Consider the following 26,528-nt stretch of genomic DNA (forward strand, 5'->3'; position numbering starts at 1 on the left):
ACTGTCTGAGGCGGGCATACCCATGCTCAGGAAAAGTAAAGCATGTCTGCATATCAAGTATAAGCGGATCCACTAAGTATACAAGTATAAATGACTAGAAGATACATAATGGATCATCTGATCATAATGAACAAGTACATGTCTGAATATCACATATAAGACTGTCAATGATGCTGAAAGATGCAACGGATCATTGATATGAAAGACTGATCCCAAAAGGTACCAACTGAACATGATGGAATAGGATGGTACTGCACTGCAAACTCAGGTGCCAGCATATAGAATGTCACCATGACTGGCTGTAATATATAAGGTGGAGTGGTATCAACTAGCAGTAACAGGAGCAACTGTCAAGTGAACCAATAAATGCTGATACAACCTGAGGTCTTCACCGACCGCCGTGGTACATTTCTACACCATGGGAATAAATGATCTGAAGTCGACCATGTGAGAAATCGTTTGATTACCGGTCATTGATGTATACCGTTAACAAACGCGAGACTACTCACCGATAATGATAATGAGAGTCAGGTACCCAGTACAATCTAACAAGTGTGAATAGATGAGCTGAAGTCGAACACCTGTAAGAATCTATCGATCAGGAGACAATGATGGTTTCCCACTGTCGATAGCGAAGGATCTGCCACTAATGACTGCAAACCCCAAGGTACTGCCAAATGGACTCTAGATCTTTGCCCCAGAGCAATGAGTCGGAGTCGATAGGGAAAGATCCGCTAGAAGGAAGGCATTAAGGCATCCTCCATCAATCTAGCGCGAGTGTAACCCGTAGGCCAATAATGTGGAAGGAATCGGACGAAAAAAAGATGCAGGAACCCAACCGAAGTACATTTCCGGCGTACACAAGATGTGGCTAGCGCACGGCAGAAACCCTCTGAACCAACCAATAATGAAAGCTGACACAGAGGCGAGGTATCCACCAATAGGGTCAAATGGAAACCAAGGTACTGCACGAATCCCAATGTGTGATAATGTAAGCTGATGTCGAACACAAGGGAAACCACTCAGTCAAAGACCCATGATACTGATCGATGCTGAGCACAAGGTGACCTATCAATAATGAAAATAGGGCCAGGGTGCGGCTCTAGGCCTGTCCTCAGAGCAAGGTGTCGTCGTCGATAAGGACAAGACCCGCCAGCAAGAAGTCAATGGGGACCTTCTCAAACCGGCACGAGTAAAGGACCAATATAACTGATGTAATGATAGACATGACACTGACAACCAGGGATGGCCGACTGAAAAATGAGTCAAGAGACACCGCAGAGAGGCCGACTCAGGCTAACTTCCCTTGAACAAGAGCATGACTCAATGTGACTATGTGGCAGCATATGATGACTTTGTATAAGTTCACCATGCAAGAGGCACGAACGAACCCTCCATATGATTGGAAGAGATAACCAATCGGGGGAGAACTGACTCAATAACAAGGTTATGGCATACCTAAGTCAAACTAAATCCCACCCATGCGGAGGAGACTTTGTTTTGAGTGCTTTGTTCAAGGGCGACACGACTGACTCTAGCTGCCAACAATAAATGGAAATAATATCCCTGTTCCCGCTCTTTTTGGAATATTTAATTTTTTTGTCTTTTTCTGTTAAGCCGGAAAAAGAATAAAAGAATGCTATGGTAAAGTGGAAAGAACGAGTGTCGGTGAAACAGATGATCTAGTTCCTGGGAAAGGAACGTTCCTATGCTCAATGCAGGGAGGTGAAAACTAGTCAGTGACACTCAGAGGTATGTTCCCTCCACGGATCAGGGTATGTCAAGCTGCAGAAGTCAAAGGTATGCAAGGTTGATTTTGCAGATGTCATGGTCAAAAGTTGGCTTAAACACGAGTCCAAGTGAAGCCGGCTCTAGGCCAAAAGGTGCAAATGGTCAACATGCAATGCAGAAGTACAACTCGACACACATAGGATCCTCTAGGGTATAAGGCCAGAACGAAGCGAAGAAGCAAAGAGGAATGAGTCTTCAACGCATAAGTCATGGCGGGACTACAGAGGACTCCCGAGCCTAGTGATGAAAAATCAGCATGAATGCCAAGTGACAAAAAGGTACTAACTAGGGCACCCATGATAAGGTAGGCTCTACCACACAAGTCATGATACTTCTAAGCAATGAGAAGGTTCTGCACCATAACTTGGTGGGGTCGATCCTAAGGCAAAATGGGAAAGGAAACTGATAAATGCACAATGCAGGCGGAAAAACCTAACCTACATGCCAGTTTCGAGAACCAATACCTATCAGAACGGACCAACCATAAACTTCCAATTGAGAAATCTTCCAAGTTCTGTAAACATAAATAGGAACACTAGACGAGAAGTTAATGCATCCCACATATAAACTTCATATAAAATCTTTGTGTTATAGAATACAAAACTTGAAAATGCGTACCTCATATATACAATATGGTACAGGGAACCACGCAGCCTTGCGGCTTACGCATAATAGTTCTGCTGAACAAACCCCTTGCAGGGCTCAGGCCAAGGACTCCTTTGGTAGTCAAGACTCACGGCTTCAAAGAGTTCCTCCTATGAAGGCAAAACAAGATCTGAGAAATCATTAGAACTACAAGGATCAAAAGAGGGAATTAAAGGGTCCCATGTCCCTATAGGAAGAATCTCTCGGTCAACTGCCGAGACCAAGTCCCAAGAAGGAGAATAATAAGTCAAAGGATCCTTCTTAGAAGCAATTGAACATGGAGGATTCAATGCCACATAATTGACCCGTGGCGGGGTAGAGTCTACTTGAACACTTGGAACAAACCAAGGGGCATTCTGCAGTAAAGTCGAATTAGGGTGGTGATTATCAGATGCAAGCTGATCAATAGTGACAATATTCCCGTTATGAGGAAAGCACATTACTCGAAAGAGTGAAGACACCACAGCATTCATAGCATAGACATAATCACGCCCAAGTAGCATATTAAAGTCTAAAGGGCTATCAACCACCATCATATCGATTACGACAGTCTTCCCACCTAAAGTGATAGGAAATTGAGGAAGAACACCCATAGATTCACCAGGCCTTCTATCATAGGCTAACAACTTACTCTGAGCTGTCAACAACTTTGGGGAACCCAAAGCTTTCCAAGTCAAAGAGAATATAATACTTGTAGAGGATCCTTCATCCACCATACATCGATAGACATTTGTGGAATTAACTCTGACCTTTATTTGGAAAGGTGCAGCGGAAGGAAGACGAGGCTCAACAAGACTATCCCAATCAAAGGAAACACTCTTAGCACTTGGAGGGGGAACATTCGAAGGAACCGTAATGCCCCCTATACTAGAAGACTCTGCACTAGAGATCAAACAGACTCTTTTGTTAGGCACTTCACCCCCCAAAAGAGGAGTGTAATCGGCCAGCGATTGCACTGGCTCTACCACATCATCAACCAATGGTTGATGGGATTGATGAGAAACCATATCAGATCTAGGAGCAGAAGTACTTTTAGACTCGGACCATATCCTTTGAACCTCTGGAATACCAGGGCATAAATGAGTAAGATGGTCTCCCTTGCATATCTTACAAGGGAACTTAGGTTTAAAACTTCTACGTCCAGGTTTCTTATCAACCTCCAATCCGCCAACATGACTAGCAGTGGTTTGCGGAGAGTCCTGAACATGACTTGCAGAGGTCGGTGACTCTTTTCTAGTATAACTCACATTGACTAGACTCATGCCCCCAGCATGACTTGCAGCGGCTGAAGACTCATCTCCAACATGACTCGCATAGGTTGAAGATGAAGTGCTAGTATGACTTGCAGTGACTAGACTCATGCCCCCAGCATGACTTGCAGTGGCTGAAGACTCATCTCCAACATGACTCGCAGAGGTTGAAGATGAAGTGCTAGTGTGACTTGCAGGGACTAGACTCATGCCCCCAGCATGACTTGCAACGGCTGAAGGCTCATCTTCAACATGACTAGCAGAGGTTGAGGATGAAGTGCTAGTATCATCTACAATGACTAGACTTGTGCCCCCAGCATGACTTGCAGCGGCTGAAGACTCATCTCCAACATGACTCGTAGAGGTTGAAGATGAAGTGCTAGTGTGACTTGCAGTGACTAGACTTGTGCCCCCAGCATGACTTGCAGTGGCTGAAGGCTCATCTCCAACATGACTCGCAGAGGTTGAAGATGAAGGGATAGAATTATTCTTCTTCTTTGACTTCCTTTTTCTCCTTTTTTTATCTTTCTTGTTACAAGAAGGACGGGAAGAAGGAATCCCAGATTTCTCTTTGAAAGAAGATGAACAATTAGCACCCATGTGATGCCCTTGAAATAAAGCATTCAACTGAGAAGCTTCAAGAGCATTTGGAATATTCGGAGTGGACCACAGCAAAACGGGTAGTCCAACATTCAACCCAGGAATATTCAAAGTGGCCATCAAGGGAGTACCAACGTTTCCAAAGAAAGGAAAAGCACAAGGATCCCTTTGTGGAAGGGTACCTTGGTTGGTTTCCACAGGAATATTAGCCATATTAAACTGATCCAAAGACCCTTTCCCTTGCGGGAATATAGAAATAACTCTTCAAGGAATATGGATAAGCAATCAAAACCTTTGCCCTTGAGGAGGCAACTCCACAACTTCTGAAAGAACGACCAAAAGCCTTTCAAGATTGGTAGAGTGGTAAGCCAGTCACTTAGAACACAAAGTCCAAACGCGACTAGACAACAATACCTAAAGCCAACTATATACAAGGAACAAAGAGCACACACTATAAAGTCCCTAAAGATACAGCCAGTCAAACAACTTCCAAGTATTTCCGCTCCGGGTGATGAGGACCGGACACCAAAATACAAGAAAGTGGAGTCAGGGGCCTTCCGAAGATAGTCTGGGATAATGACGGCCCAGTCCTATCAGCGAAGGTAACAGAGGAAGTTACGCTGACCTCCTAACAACAGCCTGCGCCGGTGCAAGCCCCCAAGCTTCGCAAGGGTGCCCTCCAGTAGTACTGTCGAGAGTGATACAACGTCAACCTCAGGTGCCATGAGATTCCCCTCCGCAGCCACCTATGTAGATCCCTAGGAGAGGCAACTATGGATACCAACTCATCGCAGAAGCCAGGCGGAACAGTCGTGAGGTAAGTTCAGACAAGTAGGAGAGGGGGTATCTCTCTTCCCTGTCTTCACAGACCCTCGTGCTTAACTCCCAGATCCGAAGCTTTCCTGGTCTTCCTAACGCTATTGGATTTTCTCTCGTTATTCAGACTCTTATGTTTGACGTTTTATGTGGCCTTGGAGAGTTAACTCTCCACTCGCCTAATCCAAGGCCCTAAAATCCTAAACTTGTTGGTGTAACTGACTAAAACAAAAAGTTCTAGTGGATTTTAATTAGCGCTTGATTTTATTAGGCTGTTCTTTAAGTCACAAGGTAATGGTGATGAAACTTGTGGTGTTTTTATGGACGCAAAAAGAAATTATCCTAACTACATGCACATGCACTTTTTGTTTTCGATGAAGAGCAATTTCTATAGGGTTCAGAGGTACTTCAAATTAAACAAAGTTTTTTGCTTTCTTTTCAAACTCCACACTCACAAAAGCTAACAAAACTATGCATGCCTAAAAGGGGATGCAAAGCTATGCTAATGCAAGAACTATATGTGAATGCAAGATTTTAAGACTACTCTGCAAACAAAGAAGGAAAGTTGCTCACTTATCAAATTTGTCTTGCCACTAAAATGCTTAGATAGAAGATGATGTGCTACCAATCATTTCGTCCAAACAATAAAAACAAGTTCTAAGATAAACACAAAGTACTTTCACTTAGCAAAAAAAGGAAATCAAATGAAAAGCAAGTTTAAGAAAGCGAAACTTAAAACTTTCAAAAGATTTTCTTTCAACAGCAAAGAAGTCTTTTTCAAGGAATGCTCTCAAAAATACTGACACTAATGATTGAAGAATAGGCAACCAAGCACTTTTGCGAATTGACAACTTTCAAATGATGAAAACCCAACAAAAATAAATGTGTTTGAAATCGCTCTTGACAATCAAAAGCAGCAATGAAAGTCCAAAAGATCAAAAGACAAGTCTCAAGAAAGTGATAACAAACAACTTTCCCGAAACGAAGGAGCAAATGGTCACAAAAATGGTTTCGTTAAGCAAACAAAAGGGTCACCAAAACAAAATGAACACAAAGATTGAATCCAATCTTCCTACTCTGCCAAAACAGAGCAGTCAAGATTCTTAACCAGAAATCTTGTGTGTCAAAAAACAATGACGCTTGCAATCAACGAAAACAAGACTAATACTCCTTATAACTAGAGAGAGTTCAAAACAAGATGCCCCCTGTTAAACAGAGGACTGTTACTGGAAAATGACTGCTTCAAACTGACCCAAACCACCAGACAAACATTCAGCAAAAAGAAAATTTATAAATCTTGAAAATTATATAATATACGCGCCTGCAGTGATGTGCAGAGTGCGTGTACACGCGACTGTAACTGAGGAAACCTGCGTATACGCGGGTTCACTTAGTTAAACTTGCGTATATACGCTTCTGTAATCCAGCAAAACAGCGTATCTGAAGATTTTCAAGAAAAATAAAAAAATACAAACTGAAAAAACTGGAAAAGCTTAGAGTTCAAGAACAGATCAGACAGTCAGAGCCAGCAAACAGAGGGGATGAGCCTTGATTGGCTTGAAGACTACCCAAACTAGGAACAACAAGAGTGTTGTTCCCCAGCGGAGTCGCCAATTCTGGTTGAGGGGAAAGTACCCCGAGGGTCCTTTGGGTTAAGACTCTACCAGACTGAAAATTGCTTATTCAAAGAAACACACACACAGCCATTATCTTTACTGTAAGCAAATTCTAATGTTGAGGGTACGTACCTAAGGTCCTACGTTCGAGAAGGCCTTTAGGGTCCAAACCCTTCTTGGAGTTCCCTTCTTCTCCTTTGACCTGTAAAACAAACAAATCAAAGAACACAACAGTACATGGACAAATACTTATACATAAACCATCTTCATGCTATAAAGTTAGTTATAAAAATCTTTAAGTAACTACTTGCATAAGAATTCAAAACAAGAATCTCATAAGCACAAAGAAAGATTGTTTCGGGAACCAAGACGTGTTTCTTTATATAAAGGCAAGTAAAGTACATATAACGGAAAGATTTCACCTGAAACACCTTCAGCAGGCTCCAAGCAAAGCTTCCTCCCAGATTCGTTCCAGCCTCAAGCCTCCAACAAGAGCTCCTTCCAAGTCTTACTCAATGATGACATAAAGGATGAATGATCACCAATACACATGGAAACAAGGGTTTCCTATGCAAAATGGGGGAAGTGCAGAAAGCACCAAGGACTTCAGACCTGGTCTAAGGGGAAAATCTCAGCATAATAATCTTGCTCTCTTTTTTCTCTCTCTTTCTCCCTTAGGCCTTCCCTTTGATGTATTTTTATACCATCTCCAAAGTATTTTTTTAGTTAGGAGTTGGTTGGGAACAGTTGGGCCACGGGCACTAACAGGTGATCAGCAGGTAAAACCCGCGATCTCCGCCCGAAAATAAGGAATTATTTATTTTTTTAAGTGTTTTAATACATACACGCGGGTTGGGTATACACAGACCCGCATGTACACGCGTTTAACTCAGGGCAATGTCGCGTATAAGGGATAAAACACTGTTTTTTTTAATTTTAAGACCAGGTCTGGAAGGAGGGGTTGCCCTAGGCCATGAATGCAGCATCACAAACCATAAGAGTGAGATTTGGAGCTATAACACTTTCAACAGGCCTTCTTAGACAAGTTTGGCGCTGACAAAACACCTGCGGCCTTAGTTTTAGAATTATCCCATTTAAAAATGGAAGCCAAAGAAAAGGTCAAGTATTTTAACATCCAGTTCAACAGAATCCTGGCTAACGCTAGACCTACTTATGAGGTGTTCATGGAATTCTACATCACTGCTCTCCCTGTTCCTATTGCGATGTGGGTCAAGAGAAGTAATGCACAAACCTTACAAGGTGCTGTCGATGAAGCAATAAAAGTCGAGAATGAAATGATCAGTCTCATAACATGTCATCATACGATCAAAGGAAAGAAAGCCTCTCAGTCATCCAAGAAGAATAATGGGAGTGATAAAAAAGTGGCTGAGGGCAAAGAAAGGGACACCACAGATGTGGAAGGTTTGCATTAAATCATTAAGAAATTGACGAACACAGTTATCGATATGAAAAGGAATTCTGGAGAGAGTGGAGGAGAGTATAACAATAGAAAATCTTTCAAACCCTTCTATCATAAGAAGACAGAAGGTGGTCATGGTCAACTCGCATTGCTTGCTCCACCCAATGAAGGGAATTTAAATATGGAAAAGCCGGCTCTTATCAGATCACTCCTTAACAAAGAAAAACCTATAGTGGAGCTGGAGCCAAAACAAGAAAATGAGGAAGAATATCAAGTAGAAGAGCCCTTGGACGAAGAATCTCAAATCAATGTACTGTGGGATTTCTATACAAATGAGAACGATGACGACGAAGAAGATAGTACGGCAGAAATCCACACTAATGAAATCCACACACGAAGTAAAGGGCCACTTGCGGGCATGATGAAGCATGTAGACCAGACAAAGAAAGATGTTCTCCCTTTGAAGGCATCCGCTCCCAAAGTTCCTATTGAGAAGGGTAGACCTAGTGGTGAGTCCAAGAATACTCTAGTTGCAAACTATCCAGAGAAAGAGAATACATCTCTGACTGCAACGAAGGCGACTCAAAATGGTAAACTCCCACCTAAGAACAGCAAAACCGGTATGTTTACTCTGCCCTACCCTGTTTATAACATTGATTACAATATTGTGGATGATCTTAAGAAATCTCGAGCTAATATCACATACTTCAATTTGTTAAAGTTAACGTAGCAAAGAGATCTACTCTTGAAAGCTATGAATGAGCGGAATTGCAAATCTCCCACCATTCAAAGTAGCTAACCCAAGAAGTCAACCTCCAAAACTGTTAGTACCCCTAGTACAGCCCAAAATCCATCCGCCATGGAAGCCATTCTGTCAAAAATAAATTGAACACCCCTAGATGTCAATGCAGCCATGATAGGAAGGAAATCAAAATCCATGACCCCACCTTTCCTTATCACATTTGAAATCCTCAACATGAACGTATACAACTGCCTGGTAGATTTTGGTGCCTCGTCCACTCTTATGCCATACGTTGTTCCTAAAAAACTTCATGCAATACCCGAGAAAACTGGAACTCGAATCATGCAACTAGACCGAACGAATGTAAAAGTAATTGGAGAATTGAAAGATGTGTTGATTCGGATGGCTGCTAAACCACAGTACACACAAGTCATTGACACAGTGGTAGTCAACATACCCAAGGCTTATGGAATGCTGCTTAGTAGAGACTAGTCAGCAAAACTGAATGGATATTTCTCAACCAATTGGTCCCATCTCTTGTTGCCTCAGAAGGGAAAAGGTGATATGTTGAGAGTTGATCGAGAAAGATACATGAATTATGTGGTGACGGAACTAAACGGCTCCAATGAACCTGTAATGTTTACCAACTCTATCCTTGGGAATTATAGTTTCGACGTTTATGCCATCGAAACCTGTTTCGGAGAATTCCATGCAGAGACAGTTGATGAAACTGGGACAAACACACAGTTGGAAGCTCTCCCCCGTAATCCAACTGATGAATTATCTTGTATTATTGTAGATGATGGGACTAATTTCATAGAAAGCAGTTCAATTGATGTAACATTAGATTCTATTTTTTGGACACTCTACTTTGATGGCTCTATCTGCCTTGAAGGTTCAAAGGCTGGGAGCATTCTCATTGACCCGAAAGGGAACCAACATCTGATGGCCATCCAATTAGAGTTCACATGCACCAACAACACTGCAGAATACGAAGGCTTGCTGCAGGGCCTGAAAAAGGCCATTGATATGAAGGTAAAAAATCTTAAAGTTTTTGGAGACTCGCAGATAATTGTGGACCAGGTAAGGAAAAGGATACACTACAATTCGCCACACCTAGTAAAATACCAACATGAGGTGTGGAGCTTAATTGATAGTTTTGATTCTTTTAATATCACATACATACCTTGAAGGAAAAACCAAGATTCCGATTTGATGGCTGGTATGGCTGCAAAACTTTTGCCTGATCTTAGATTAAAGAAGAATAAATATTATGTTGAATTGATTTTCAGACCATCCGTGCCTGATAACATCTCAAATTGGCAGGTGTTCGAAGATGACGAGCAAATCCTTGAGTTTTTGCACTGCGAGAAGACATTCAAGAATGCAGTCATTGATGAAAAAGAGCATGACAAGCGTATAGATGGGAGTAAAGATGAGGAAAAGCAGTAGCCCAATATAATTCCCAAGTTAGTTGTCAAGATGGAGCACTTGTATGACCTGCATGATAAATTTAAGAAGCCGACTAACTACAAAATGTGTAGCTCATCCATGAAGTATGAGTCAGTCGACCATGGAACCAAAGAAGACCCAAAAACTGTTAATTTGGGCTTGGGGTGCTCTCCACAAGAAAAGGTTGCATTTCTTAAGTTGGTGAAGAAAGAATTAAACAAAATGTTGATTGCTAAAATCATTTTTCCGGTTAGACACACCCGCTGGGTAGCCAATCTCGTGCCAGTAAGGAAGAAAAATGGAGACATCAGGTTATGTATTGATTTCAGAAACCTGAACAAAGCATTGCAGAAAGATAACTATCCTATCCCTTCTATGGAACACATTCTTCAGCGTTACTGAGTCTGAAATGTTTTCCCTATTAGATGGGTTTTCAGGATATAATCAAGTATTGGTATCTAATGGGGATCAGCTTAAGACAACCTTCAACACTAAATGGGGCACTTACTCATATTGTAAAATGCCTTTTGGACTTATTAATGCGGGCATCACATTCTAGAGAGCTATAGACATAGCTTTCCGAGGATTGATTAACAGATCAATAGTTGTGTACATGGATGACATTACTGTGTATTCATATCACAAAAGGGATCATATTTATCACCTAAAACAGATTTTCGAAAGATGTCGAAGATACGGAATATCGTTGAATCCCAAGAAGAGCGTCTTCACAGTTACAGAAGGGAAACTACTGGGTCACATCCTCTCTAAAGAAGGGATTGTTGTTGATCCCGAAAGAATAGAGACCATTATGAGAATACAACCCCCTGCAAATAAAAGGGCAATGCAATCTTTCTTCGGGAAGATTAATTTTTGTTGAAAATTGTGCAACAAGAAATGCTAAAAATAAAACTTTCTAAAAATAGCAATTTGGCCAGTGAGGTTATTGGCCACATTGGGTGAGAAGTGAAACTACTAAAAATAACACTTTCTAAAATAGCATTTCTAGGTCCCTTCCTATTGTTAGTAGTCCCTGGTCTAACTATATGAAGTAAAATTTGAATTTGGTCTTACCAGTGGTTTGAAAATTAATTAATTAATTAATTCTCTATGAGTTAATTAGTTGAGGAGAATCAGACCAGAGGTCTTTGTGAGATCATGCAATTATTTTCTCCCTTGATTTAGGAATTTATCCCTTGATTAAAGGAGATAAGGATCAGTTCTATATTGAGAGGATCAGTTGACTTAGTTTAACTTAGTCAAGTTCAGTTAGATTAATTTAACAAGTTGTTAAATTAATGAGATACAGTTTGTTAATGCTTGCATGCATGTGACAACTGTTATTTTCAGATAACTGAGTATTCTCTCATGGATAACTGATGCATGGTAGTTCAGACAGAGACCCAGTTGAGATCAGATGAGGGACAGTGTACTATCAGATGCTAGGATATTTCTAGTAAGTATTCCTTGCATGAGGAAGGAATCTATTTTCTTCTATGACTACGTAGTTGGACCTGAGGTGACAGCAGGTATGATCAGGCCAACTTACAACCTATATAATGAGGCCTAGGTAGTCCATGATTTTCATCTTCTGATTGAAGATCATCAGAGTACAGAGAGAGCAGGATAGCTTTTGAGCTGATTCTTTTTGTATGTTGTTGAGGATTTCCACTTGATTGATAATACAGAGATGGGGTTTTAGGCTGGTGCTTTTCCCAGGTTATATCTTCTATGTTATGGTTGATTACTTCTCATCCTCAGTTATATTTGTTCATGCTTGATGTTGCTCATGTTTGATTAAGCTTTTGCAAAGTTTATGGTAGATGTAGATCTAGTATTATGCTTTAGTAATATCAGTTTGATCTGCAGGTGAAATTTCTACATGATATCAGTGGCTAGCTGATTTTTAGAGAAAATTATACATGGTATTGGAGCACAGGTGATCAAGGAAGAACAATATACTAGAGGAGATTTTGAAGTTTTGAGTTTTGGGTCCAGAGTTTGCAGAGCAGATCTGAAAATTTATGTACAAAATTTTCATAAACAAATAGCAGACTTGGATTCCTTGCGGAAAAATACCCAAAATCAAAAAAAAAAAATTGGGCAAATCGGAGTTCAGATGAGGGAGATATCGCAATTTAAAATTAGCTCTTTTTCTACAAAATTTCGTGACGGCGGGAAATAGAAGTGGAAACAGATTGGTGTGCTAGCCAAGAACCTATATGCACTTGAGGTACAAGATGCATGCAAAGCCTTGAGTAGCAAGGCAAAGGTTAGATACTTGGTGGTTGAGAGGGAGAGTATATTACCTCTTAACATGTAGCGCGAGAAGAAGTCTCAGATGATTGTGGAGGAGCCACGATTGGAGCAAGAGCTTCAGGACGTTGTGGAGCAACCACAACTAGAGAAGCTGAGAGGAGATCGACTAGAGACATCTACTCATGCAGAGACCTCCAGTAGGGGGAAACTTCGAGCCAAGTGGGCAGAGGGATCACATGCAGCCATACCTCCAGGTAGGAGGTGGGGCGATGTAGAGTGATCGTCCCAAGGAGGAGGGGCAGGATCCTTGAGGTACCAAACCTCTTTGATTCGACTTTGCTACAGGAGCCCTGATGAGGAGTAGTAGAACTGATTGATTGGGAAGAGACAGATGCGGATGGAGCGGCAGAGAGAGCTACAGTGCAAGGAATCCCGAGACAGCGCAGAGCATGCAGGCTGCAGCAATGCGAGAGGCACAAGTGTGTTGCATTGTGCAAGGTAGCACAGAGAGATGTGCAACGGTGTGAGATGCATGGAGATGTTGCAGTAGCGCAAAGGTCAGAGAGGGTGTTAGAAAATTATATATTACAGAGCAATGGAAAACATAAAATATTGCAAAAATATAAACACAGAAAAAGCATAAAACAAGAGAGACACAGATATACGTGGTTCACCCAGTTTGGGCTACGTCCATGGAGAAACAGCTAGTCCTTCTTTTATTTTATTATCCAGCAAACTGAAGAGATACAACCTACAGCAGATCAGCTGTAACACCCTCTTCGCTCTCAATCTCCTCTTTCTTCCTCACTTAGAATACAGATCTACGTAGATGCAATACAATTCCCTCATATATAGTGAGGGGTTTCCTTCTAGGGAAAAAAACCCTAAATTAAACATAACTACTACCATCAAATCATCTGACTAATGAACGGCCCAGATTGACTAGAAATTACTAGACTTTTACAAGGCAATTTTACATCTATTTTTAGCTTCAGGGGCGCTGCCCCCGAACCCTCGCCGACAGACCGCTGGCCCCCGGACCCCTGTGGGGGGGACAAGTCCCCCCCGCACCCCCCCACATGGAGGGGTGTACAGTCTTCCTGGGGTATAAATCCGGTTGAAACCTTTGAATATAGAAGATAATCAGGCTCCACACCCAACAATCTCCCACTTGGAGACTGATTATAGCAACTCAACTCCTGCTTCATTTGCTAGACAATGACTCCACTTTGGACATGCATGTTTCTTATCTTCTTCATCATACTAGAAGACCAATTGAAACTGAGCACATTCTCAATTTCTCCCTGGTTACAATTTTTGTTAACATATCTGCAGGATTCTGGCTAGTGTGTATCTTTTCCAGCTTCAACTGTCCATCTTCCAATGCTGACCATATGAAATGGTACTTGAGATGTATATGTTTAGTCTTGGAATGAAATGCGGAGTTCTTTGCAAGATGTATGGCACTTTGGCTATCACTGTATAACCTGCCCAACTCCTGATTCTTACCCAATTCATCCAGAAACCTTTGTAACCAAATCATTTTTTTACTAGCATCTGTAGCAGCAACATACTCTGCTTCTGTTGTTGAAAGTGCAACAACAATTTGGAATTTTGAAACCCAACTGATAATTGTTTCACCTACAATAAATACATATCCTGTAGTGCTCCTCCTGTTATCTCTGTCACCTGCCATATTTGCATCAACATATCCCTGTAGAGCAATGTTTGAACCACCAAAGCATAATGCTTGATTTGTGGTACCTCTCAAATACCTGAGAATCCACTTCACTACCATCCAATGTCCTTTTCCTGGATTCTTCATGTACTTACTTACAACTCCCACTGCATGTGCAATATCAGGCCTTGTGCAGACCATTGCATACATTAAGCTTCCAATTGCTAATGCGTATGGAACTTTAGACATATGAGCCATTTCTTCCTGAGCCTTGGGACACGCCTCCTTACTTAATTTGAAATGTCTAGCCAAAGGTATACTAACTAGTTTTTCATTCTGCATACTAAACCTTTTCAACACCGTTTCTATGTACTCACTTTGAGACAATGTTAATTTGCGATTCTTCCTGTCTCTAGTTATTCTCATACCAAGGATTTGTTTTGCAGCACCCAAATCCTTCATTGCAAATGATTTTGCCAATTTCCTTTTGAGCACATTTATTTCCTGCATGTTAGAACCTGCAACAAGCATGTCATCTACAAAAAATAACAATATCATATAGCTGCCATCATTTTACCTTTTGAGATGAACACAATGATCAGAGTGACATCTAGTATAACCTTGTTTAGACATAAACCTGTCAAATTTTAGATACCACTACCTAGGAACCTGTTTTAAGCCATACAAGCTCTTCTTCAACCTGCACACTAGTTTTTCCTTCCCTTTTACCTCATATCCTTGTGGCTGCTACATATATATCTCTTCCTCCAAATCCCCATGGAGAAAGGTTGTCTTTACATCTAACTGCTCAAGATGCAAATCTTCAACTGCTACTAGACTTAAAATAGTTATGATTGAAGTCATTTTAACAATAGGAGAAAATATTTCATAAAAATCAATACCTTTCTTCTGTGCAAACCCCTTCACCACAAGTCTAGCTTTGTACCTTTGTTTTCCTCCATCTTCTTCCTTCAGCCTGTAAACCCATTTATTTTGCAATGCTGTTTTACCTGGAGGAAACCTGACGAAGGCCCAAGTCTAGTTATGTGCTAAGGAGTCCATCTCTTCTTTCATGGCTTACTCCCACTTCTTCCTGATTTCTACCTGCACTGCTTCTTCATAACAATCTGGTTCACCAGAATAAGTCAACAATACATAATATAATGAAGGAGAGTATCGTTCATGGGCTACTTATCCTGATAGATATTCTAACACCACTTTCAGGTGTTTGAAGTGCTTGTTGTTGTTGTGGTTGTTGTTCTAGCTGTTGATCATTATGACTTTCAGGCACCATCACTTTTCCTGTGATATCGTCAAGCACTATGTATTCTCTGTTTTCTTTTTCCTGTTTCTTTTCCTACAGTTGATCCTTATACAAAACCTTTTCATCGAATATTACATCTCTGCTCCTAATGATTTTGTGATTTTCATAATCATATAAGCGATAACCAAAATCATTAACACCATACCCAATAAAGGTACATTTCTTTGATTTTGCCTCAAGCTTTGTTCTATTTTCTTTGTTAATGTGGACAAAGGCTTCACAACCAAAAGCCTTTAAAAATGAGTAGTTTACCTTTTTACCTGTCCATGCCTCCTCTAGAATACCACCATCCAAGGAACTTGAAGGCCCTCTGTTTATTAGATAAACAACAGTATCTACAGCATCTACCCAAAATTGTAAAGGCAATCCTGCATGCAATCTCATGCACCTTGCATGCTCCATGATTGTCCTGTTCATCCTTTCTAACACGCCATTTTCTTGTGGTGTTCCTGGAACTGTCTTCTCTCTGCGAATTCCATTCTCTGAACAGTACCTATCAAACTCTTTGCTGCAATATTCACCTCCATTATCTAATCTAAGACACTTCAACCTTTTCCCTGTCTCATTTTCAACCAAAGCTTTCCTTTTCTTGAAAATATCAAATACATCAGATTTATTTTGAATACAATAAATCCAAGTTTTTCTGGTCGCATCATCAATAAAAGTAACATAATAACAAGAGCCACCAAGAGATGATACCTGAGCAGGTCCCCATACATCTGTATGCACAAGCTCTAATTTTTCGCTCTTCTTTTCTTTCCCAACTCTAAGTAATCTAACTCTCTTCTATCTTCCATAAATACAATTCTCACAGAATTTTAAATCAACATGCTTCAAACATAGCAACAAATTTCTTGAGTGAAGAATCTGCATCCCCTTCTCACTCATGTGCCCGAGCCTATGATGCCATAATGTCGTATCTTCTCCTATAGAGGTTAAATCATTAACAGAATTAGAAATACCATTGCATAAATACAATGTACCAACCTTTTCTCCTTTTGCTATTACCAGGGATCCTTTAGTGACCTTCCAGGTTTTATCTGTGAAAGTACTTACGCAACCTTCACCTCCCAACTGCCCTGTTGAAATCATATTTTTCTTTAGATCTGGAACATGCCTTACCTTCTTCAATAGCCACTGATTTCCATTTTGCTGTTTTATGAAAACTGTACCCATTCCAACGATTTTACAAGGTTTATCATCACCCAACCGAACCTGTCCAAAATCTCTTTGAACATAATCATGAAAATGTTTCTTATCAAGTGTGGCATGGAATGAGGCCCTTGAATCTACCACCGAAGCATCAATAATATTTTCTAGTGAAAGAATCAAAGCATCTTGCAACACATCACCTGTTACTTTCGCTTCATGATTAGTTTCTTGTTGCGCGTCTCCTTATTTTCCCTTTCGAGACTTGCAATCTTTCTTCAAGTGTCCTTTCTTCACGCATTTCCAGCACACTATCCCCGATGTGGACTTGGATATGCCTTTTCTTGACTTACTGCGATATCCTGGGCTCTTTCCTCTTTCCATTTTTCTTCCCCTAGTCTCTGCAGTCAAAGCATTCCCTGATGTCTCACCAGAGCTTTTCCATCGCATTTCCTCGCTAAGGATTGCACCAACAACATCATCAAACGTTAAAGTACTAGATCCAGAGATAGAGTTACTAATGGCCATAACTAAACCATTCCAACTTTCTGGCAATGAGCACAGAAATAACAGAGCCCTAACTTCATCATCAAAATTTACCCCTACAGAACTTAACTAGCTTGTAACTGTATTAAAATCATTTAAATGGTCCGCAACAGATCCACCTTCTGACATCTTCATATTAAATAAATGCTTCATAAGAAATACCTTATTTGAGGTCGAGGGCTTTACATATAGTTTGGCCAGTGCCGACATTAAACCCTCTGTTGTCGTTTCCTTTGAAATATTAAATGCTACCGACGCCGCTAGGCACAACCGTATTGTTCCAAGTGCCTTTCTGTTGAGAATATCCCATTCTGTGTCTGTCATACTCGTCGGCTTCTTTGTCTTTCCACTCAATGCTAGGTACAAATCTCTCTGATACAGATAATCATCCATCTGCATCTTCCACAGCTGGTAGTTTTGGCCGTTGAATTTTTCGACCCTAAACCTACCATCTTCCGCCATTTCTCCCACTCGAAACAGGAACCCTTCTCTCCTACGAGTTTATTAGCCAAATAGACCTTCGGCTCTGATACCAGTTGTTAGAAAATTATATATTACAGAGCAATGGAACACATAAAATATTGCAGAAATATAAACACAAAAAATGCATAAAACAAGAGAGACACATATATACGTGGTTCACCCAGTTTGCACTACGTCCATGGAGAAACAGCCAGTCCTTCTTTTATTATATTATCCAGTAAACTGAAGAGATACAACCTACAGCAGATCAGCTGTAACACCCTCTTCGCTCTCAATCTCCTCTCTCTTGCTCACTCAGAATACAGATCTACGTAGACGCAATACAATTCCGTCATATATAGTGAGGGGTTGCCTTCTAGGGCAAAAAACCCTAAATTAAACATAACTTCTACCGTCAAATCATCTGCCTAATGAACGGCCCAGATTGACTAGAAATTACTAGACTTTTACAAGGCAATTTTACATCTATTTTTTGCTTCAGGAGCGCTGCCCTCGAACCCCCACCGGGGGACCGCTGGCCCCCGGACCCCCACGTGGAGGGGTGTACAGTCTTCTTGGGGTATATATCCGGCTGAAACCGTTGAATATAGAAGATAATCAAGCTCCACACCCAACAGAGGGAGCACTTGTCAGCAGTAGGTAGAGCTTCAGCATTAGAGTATGTTTCTAGCCCAACAGAGAAGTCAGTTGGGAGTTTTTGGTCCAAGTGTTGCATGCAGAACATTCCAAAGGTACAAGATCAGATTCGAGAGGAAGCCTTTCTTGTTGAGAGGGAGTGTTGAAAATTGTGCAACAAGAAATGCTAAAAATAAAACTTTCTAAAAATAGCAATTTGGCCAGTGAGGTTATTGGCCACATTGGGTGAGAGGTGAAACTGCTAAAAATAGCACTTTTTAAAATAGCATTTATGGGTCCCTTCCTATTGTTAGCAGTCCCTGGTCTAACTATATGAAGTAAAATTTGAATTTGGTCTTACCAGTGGTTTGAAAATTAATTAATTAATTCTCTATGAGTTAATTAGTTGAGGAGAATCAGACCAAAGGTCTTTGTGAGATCATGCAATTATGTTCTCCCTTGATTTAGGAATTTATCCCTTGATTAAAGGAGATAAGGATCAGTTCTATATTGAGAGGATCAATTGACTTAGTTTAACTTAGTCAAGTTCAGTTAGATTAATTTAACAAGTTGTTAAATTAATGAGATACAGTTTGTTAATGCTTGCATGCATGTGACAACTGTTATTTTCAGATAACTAAGTATTCTCTCATGGATAATTGATGCATGGTAGTTCAAATAGAGAACCAGTTGAGATTAGATGAGGGATAGTGTACTATCAGATGCTAGGATATTTCTAGTAAGTATTCCTTGCATGAGGAAGGAATCTATTTTCTTCTATGTCTACGTAGTTGGACCTGAGGTGATAGCAGGTATAATCGGGCCAACTTACAACCTATATAATGAGGCCTAGGTAGTCCATGATTTTCATCTTCTGATTAAAGATCATCAGAGTATAGAGAGCGCAGGATAGCTTTTGAGCTGATTCTTTTTGTATGTTGTTGAGGATTTCCACTTGATTGATAATACAGAGATGGGGTTTTAGGCTGGTGCTTTCCCCAGGTTATATCTTCTGTGTTATGGTTGATTACTTCTCATTCTCAGTTATATATGTTCATGCTTGATGTTGCTCAAGTTTGATTAAGCTTCCACAAAGTTTATGGTGGATGTAGATCTAGTATTATGCTTTAGTACATTGCATATATCAGTTTGATATGCAGGTGAAATTTCTACATGATATTAGTGAGCTAGCTGATTTGTAGAGAAAATTCTACAATTTCATCAGGAAATTTGTCTCAGGTTGCGCAGAAATAGTGCGTCCCATGTAGCTAATGATGAAAAAATATGTTGTGTATAAGTGGAGCGATGAAGCTAAGAAATCATTTCATCGAATTAAGGAGGCCAACGTAGAAGCTCCTTCGCTGATCAGCCCCTATTTCAACAAGGAATTCATCTTGTACACTTTTGCTTCTAATGTTTCATATGCCGCGATCCTCACTCAAAAAAATGATGATGGTAATGAAGTCCTTATTTCTTATATGAGCTCTAATCTTCAGGGAGCAGAACTGAACTACCCAGACATGGAGAAACAAGGCTTTGCGGTTTTTAAGGTCGTAAAACACTTATGCCCTTATTTATTAAAGGCTAGGACTAAAGTAATCATTCCCCATCCTGTTGTAAGAGCCCTCTTCATGCAAAAATAAATGGGTGAACGGAGAGGGAATTGGACAACCGCACTTCAAGAATTCAAACTCGAGATTAAGCCGGCGAAGATAGTTCGAGGGCAGGGATTGTGTAGGCTAGAAGTAGAAGCCTTGGCACATAAAGAAGGGGTGTCCATAGAACCAGAAGCATAGAGCATGCAAAATGCACAAGTAGAATTCATTGAGGAGCCCCTATGGATTAACGAGATGCTGATGTGTGAGCGTAAAACGTCAGAAGCCCTTTTGGATCCTGAGTCATGGTATTATGACATACGCTTTTATCTAACACGGGGATCATGTCATGAACACATGGATGCAGCACAAAGGAGAGTGCTCAGATTGAAATCTAATCAGTATCACTTGTCCAATGACACATTATACAGAAAAAATTATGATGGAATCTGGTTGAGGTGTTTGGAAAAGGATGATGTCAATCATGTCTTGAAAGAAATGCATGACGGCCCAACAGGTGGTTCACTACGGCGAAGAGACCACTGCTCACAAAATAGTAAGAGCTGGATATTATTGGCCCACGGTGTTCAGAGACTCACATGCCTATGCTCGTAAATGCAAGGTATGTCAAACTGTCGCAGGATGAGAAAGAAATCCAGTTGTTCCCCTCAAGCTCGTTATTATTTAACACCCGTTCTAGCAATGGGGCCTAGATGTCATAGGCAAGATCACTCCGAACTCTTCACAACAGCATAAGTATATACTCACGGTGACCGACTACTTCACCAGATGAAACGAAGACAAGGTAATATCATTTGCTGAGAAATTTATTATCAACAGGTTTGGCATCCCTGACGCTCTCATATTTGATAATGCTTCTTAATTTTCATCACTAAAATTGATTGAATTTGCTATTGATAAATCAATTCACATAATGTATGCATCAAATTATTACCCCCAGGGAAATGGAGTTGCAGAGTCCTCAAATAAAAACCTCATCTACATAATCCATAAATCTGTCGCCGACAACCAGAGGAATTGGCACAACACTCTAACAAACGCCCTTTGGGCCGATAGGGTCACCCCAAAAGTGGCCTTAGGAAACTCCCCATACTTCCTCATCTATGGACAGGAAGCCATCTTGCCTCCCAACGTTACCCTTCCCTCTTTACAGCTCTCCCAAGCTTCGAGAGGAACCCCTTCAGCCTTACTTCAAAAAAGGATCAACCAACTGGTGAAGTTGGAGGAATTGAGAGATAAAGCCAGAAATAAATTTAGAAATCACCAAATGATTGTGAAGAGATAGTTTGATCACCATCTGGCAAGAGATAAAGATTACCAAGTAGGAGAGCTAGTCCTGAAATGGGACAAGTTGAATGAGCCAAAAGGTAAACACATGAAATTCCAACACTTATGGTTGGGCCCGTTCCAAGTTGAAGAAAAAATTGGTCAGGGAACTTACAGATTGAAAACTTTACAGGGAGAAACTGAAAAACTCCCTGTTAATGGCCAACATCTTAAGAGATACTTCCAGTAGCCACCACATGGTGGTTACCTCCTGAGTAGGTTAGAATTCATTTTGTTGTTAGCTTAGTTATATTTTCGTCCCTTCCATTCTTGTTGTTTCCGCAAAGTTTATTTTCCTTCTGTTTTGAATTTCAGTCCTTTTCAGCCAACTGATTTCGTTCCTCCAGTCTCATTTTCACCTTTTATAACTCTCTTCATATTGCCCTCATTCGCCACCTTTAGCTCTTGCCTCCCTCATTAACCTATTGATGAGTCTGTTGATCCTAAATCCATCATTACCTTGCAAATCAAACAAACTTTCAATGAGCCCATGAGAACTGGAAAATCAGTGGTGGAATTTGAATCGAAGCCACTCATTAGCATTTGTTGGGAACTAGGTAGGATTTGTTGATAACCTGGATACCTGGAGCATGTAGGGGCATCTTTATAAAACGAAAAAATGTGTAACCACAGCTGGACTGGCATGGCAGAACGCTGCATTTTTAAAATCCCACTCAGACCTAGCCTATACTTGCCTGTAAGGTTTGCAGTTATTCTCCATTGGTCCCATCCACCACACTAAGTTTCCAACACCTGTCATCTGCAAGTAAACCTCCTTTCATGGGCTAAGCTCACTGTCATATACCCTGTGGCAAATCCAATTGTGCTCTAGTCCTTGTGCCTGAAACTGGAAGGACTTATTTAAAAGAAAATGAAATGTCGAGTCCTTGTGCCAATCTGGAAGGACAGGTTGTTTGGGAAGCCAGTTGGAGTAGGGACTGTTGCTGGGCTCAGAGTACTGGTTGACACAGCAAGACCAATCTTGCTTAAGTAGTTTAAAAATAAAGGCATGATCCATGACTGCGCCCCATTCAATCATGCGAAAATATAGCATTGAAATTCTTACATAAAGTGCAGATAAACATATATACATCAAGTTTGATGAGTGATAAAGAGCTGAGGTACACACCTAAACAGGGATTGACAGACCACTGATGGCCCGAAAGGATTTTTGAAAGTAGAAAACAGGTAAAGGAGGGTCAATAAATCCCATAATACTACCATTGGAGACTGCCTGTCAAAGCCCTATCAGTAAGTAGAAGCTATTTGTCTTTACCCCGCCTAAAGCAATTATTGTTGAAGTGGAACCCATGCCTGTCCATCTATATAGTTTACATTTCAAGTTTATCTTACCACCCCGATGTTCTATTGATCCAAGGTTTATTTGGAAACAGAGATAACTGGTTCACCCAGCGGTTAGCCATTTGTTGTGGCCACAACCACCACCCTATCAAAACATGCTCTGATAGCAAATTTGAATGGGTCCCTAGAAGTTTGATCTTTCACTTCTAAGAATGATCTGTTTTTATCTCAGGGATTTTAGCTCTGTGCCGAGTCAAATCTTCAATTCTTAATGGTCAAGACCCCCCTTTAATAAATCTCTGCAGCATGATTCATTTATAACCCAGTCTATCCCTTCATTCATACTCTTCATCGGGACTTTTTCAATCCTCATAAACCTTCACCAACCCCCACTCTCTACTACGGTTGTTTTGAGATTCAACCCACAAAACCTTCTATCACATCTTTATTTCTATCTTAATGCTTTTGCAATGGAAATACTCCACAAGCATCCTTAACTTACCCTTTCCGCACTTTTTCAATCTTTAGACATTTCCCAATGCATGCCTTTATCGCTATCGTAATCTCTCAATTTCCGCGGTTACACTGCGCTTTCCTCTTTTGCATCCGATAAGCGATGGCCTTCCAGACTTCAAATGCTATAAACTGCGGCACATATATCTTTGGGTCTACCTCCCTAATCACAAATCGCAATCGGCAAAGCACGAGGCCTATACATAAAGCAATTTGTGATATGGCGGACCGGTCGATATTATTAACCGCAATATATATATTTTGGGTCCGCTTCACCAATCGCATATCGCAATCAGCGGAGCCCAAGGCCTATATATAAGGCACAATGCAATATGGCGGACCTTCCAGGACTATTAACCGCAACATATATATATTTCGGGTCCGCCAGTACATCGCTTATCGTAATAGGCGGAGCCCATGGCCCATACATAAAACACGACGCGATATAGCGGACCCAACGGGACTATCAAGTATAACACATACGATTTCGAGTCCACTACCCCAATCGCATATCACAATCGATGGAACCCAAGGTTTATATATAAGGCACGCCCCAATATACCGGACCCGCCGATATTATTAACTGCAACGCATATATTTTCGGGTCCGACCTATCGCATATCGCAATCGGCGGAGCCCGAGGCTTATACATAAGGCACGATGCAATTAGTGGACCCGTTGATAATTATGGACCGGGTGCATAATACTTGAAGTCCTGTCTTATGGTCCGGCCGCGGGCTTTCTCGTGTTTTCCCTGTATTCCGATAAAGTGCTATGGTCCGTATTTTTAAAGGAAAATCTGATAAAATGAATGGTCCAGGTTCAGCAGCTTAATAATTATGATTGCTCTACATTGTGAGATTAAATGGAAACTGTGATTGAAGGCAAAGTTTGTTTGTGGGCATGTCTGTCATATTTCTCATAATCATAGCTGATATGAATTATTTCTGCAAGCAAATTCAAGTGGACCCAGTAGCGAATAAATGTGATTTATATCAAGATGACACCTCTGCACCACCGGTGTCGATATTGCAAAGACATACTCTGCAAGAAAGGAATACGAACCGCCACAGTGCATAATGGAGGCACTCTCTGTGTTCAGTAGAAGCACTCATGACAGTGTTGATCCATCAAGATGTCATTACCTCCAAACACACCTTCAATCATGCAAGATGTGGGATGATGAGCGCAGTGTCTTCAGTTTCCTTCAGGAAATAATAAGGGATAACGTCCACTCAATATAGGTGCGAAAAGATGACACGCAGTCATTCTCTTTCAATCAACATCTATTCATTTCCTGGGGAAACGAAACGCTCCAGCAGATACGCCCTTTACGTGTTAGCGGTTACACCGACTGTTCTACGTCTGTATATTCTTATTTGTATATTGAAAAGAAAAGGGGTAGTTGAAAAGTTAAGGGAAGACCAAGGGTCATTCCCTGCTACATAAGTATTACCTCCGGAGATGAGATGAGGACTTTTTTTTGGGCAGAACAACTTTTATTATTGTGCTAATAAAGAAGACTATTTGGGTCAAGAAGGAGCCTTTGGTTTCAGATTTATTTTCCTCTTCTTTCATGTGTTTAGAATCAGGGTGTTGTTGCTAGCATAAATATAAATATGTTTTGTTTTGTGCATATTGATAACAAACAGTTCGTGATTAGTCTTGGTTATTCAAATATAATTTGTTACCATGGTTAATTCATGAAAGGTTGCTGATTCGAAACCTTGTTAAACATCAGTTGCAAGTGTTATTTGTATGGAAAGATTTAATACAGCCTTGTTCACCTGTGAACCAGTAATTGATTCATTTGAACTTGGAATCTATGTATATAATGTTTAATCTCTTTCATTATGCTCTTGCAGGATAGAATAGAATAGTTAGGAATAGAATAGTTAGGATTAGTATAGATAGGACTTAATATATATATAGGTTAGTTGTTTCTCTTGTCGATTTAACTGAAGTCTTCCTCCAAGAAGCAATCTTTCAACACCTATAACAGTTCATGGGTTCCTTTAAAACCCGTTGGAACTGTCCACTCCAAACCAAAGCAGATCTAATTGGGGTCTGCGATTGGGTTAGTTCCCCTTGTCGGCATAGCGAAAAAGCGCCATGTCAATAGAACCTACAAAAACTTAGTACTTTTTCTGCAATGAAATCTAAGTTTATCAAGAGAGAGAGGTGATCAATCTCTCTTCATCTGATATATACAACAAAAAAACACATAAATAGTACTAATAAAACAAATTCAAGAGACAAATTCAAGAAAAATTTAATGCACTTTTACCTGTCTCTTACCAATTTTAATATTTGAACATCTTCTCCATACACTTAATGCTTTGACAATAGATCATAAATCAATTTTGCATAAGCTAATGAATTGTGTCAATTTTGCAGCGACCAAAAACATAGATCGTTGCACTGCATTGCTACTTTACAACCTATAATTAGGACTCAAATGGTGGTTTTTTTTATCGCAGTTGGGTTTTTAATATTTGCAGTGTTTTTATGAAAGTTAAATCCTGTAACTGCATTTTTCCTCTTTATTTAGCGCTCCACCCTTGTACATGATCTTGTAAATCAAGAAAATGCTCAAAAATCAAAATTATTGGATCAGATTGAAACCAATTCCAAACTGTAGATATCTTCTTTTTGAATCCAACGCACTTCGTTTCACTGAAATCCAATGTTTTATGAGAAAATTATGGCTATTTGAAGTTTTTATGAAAAATGGAAAAAATGATGAGGGGTGCCACGTGGCAGCACCTGAGGATACCACGTGGCAGAGTGTGACAGGGCCGTGCTGACATGGCAGAGTGGTGACTGGGAAGTGATGACGTGGTAGAGTGGTAATTGGGCAATGATGATGTGGCAGAGTGATGATGTCGTAGAGTGGTGACTGGACAGTGAGGACATGGCAGAGTGATGATGTGGAAAGTTTATTGTACCTTATTGGCCAATGTGAGGTTGACACTTGTCGTTTGTGGTTGGTTGAAACATGGCAACTTTTTATTGGGCAATGTGTGGTTAAGATGGGCCAATGAGGAAGTGCCACGTGGACCAACCATTGGTTGCCACATGGCACCCTCGTGGTGGCCAAAATTACCATGAAGGTCGAAATTGCTTTTGCAAGAATTTGAACCTGCGACCTCATGCCTACAACCTAAGCAACTTTATCAATTATACTACAATGTTTCATATGCAATGAAACCAAAAATTTAATATTTAACTTTAAAGGGGCACATTTTGTGGAAAGGGGTTGGGGCTAAGCCCTAGCCCCGGTTGTATAACCCTCCATATGACCACGGGCGTGGATTTTGGGGGTCATTAAAATGACCCACAAATTCGCCCGTCGGTCAGCAAGGTCAGATTCTCACACCGTTCC

This window comes from Pinus tabuliformis, chromosome 2_2 (assembly GCF_031772625.1).
Source record: "Pinus tabuliformis cultivar Carrire ecotype Pingquan chromosome 2_2, CPIR1, whole genome shotgun sequence".
Taxonomy (NCBI): domain Eukaryota; kingdom Viridiplantae; phylum Streptophyta; class Pinopsida; order Pinales; family Pinaceae; genus Pinus; species Pinus tabuliformis.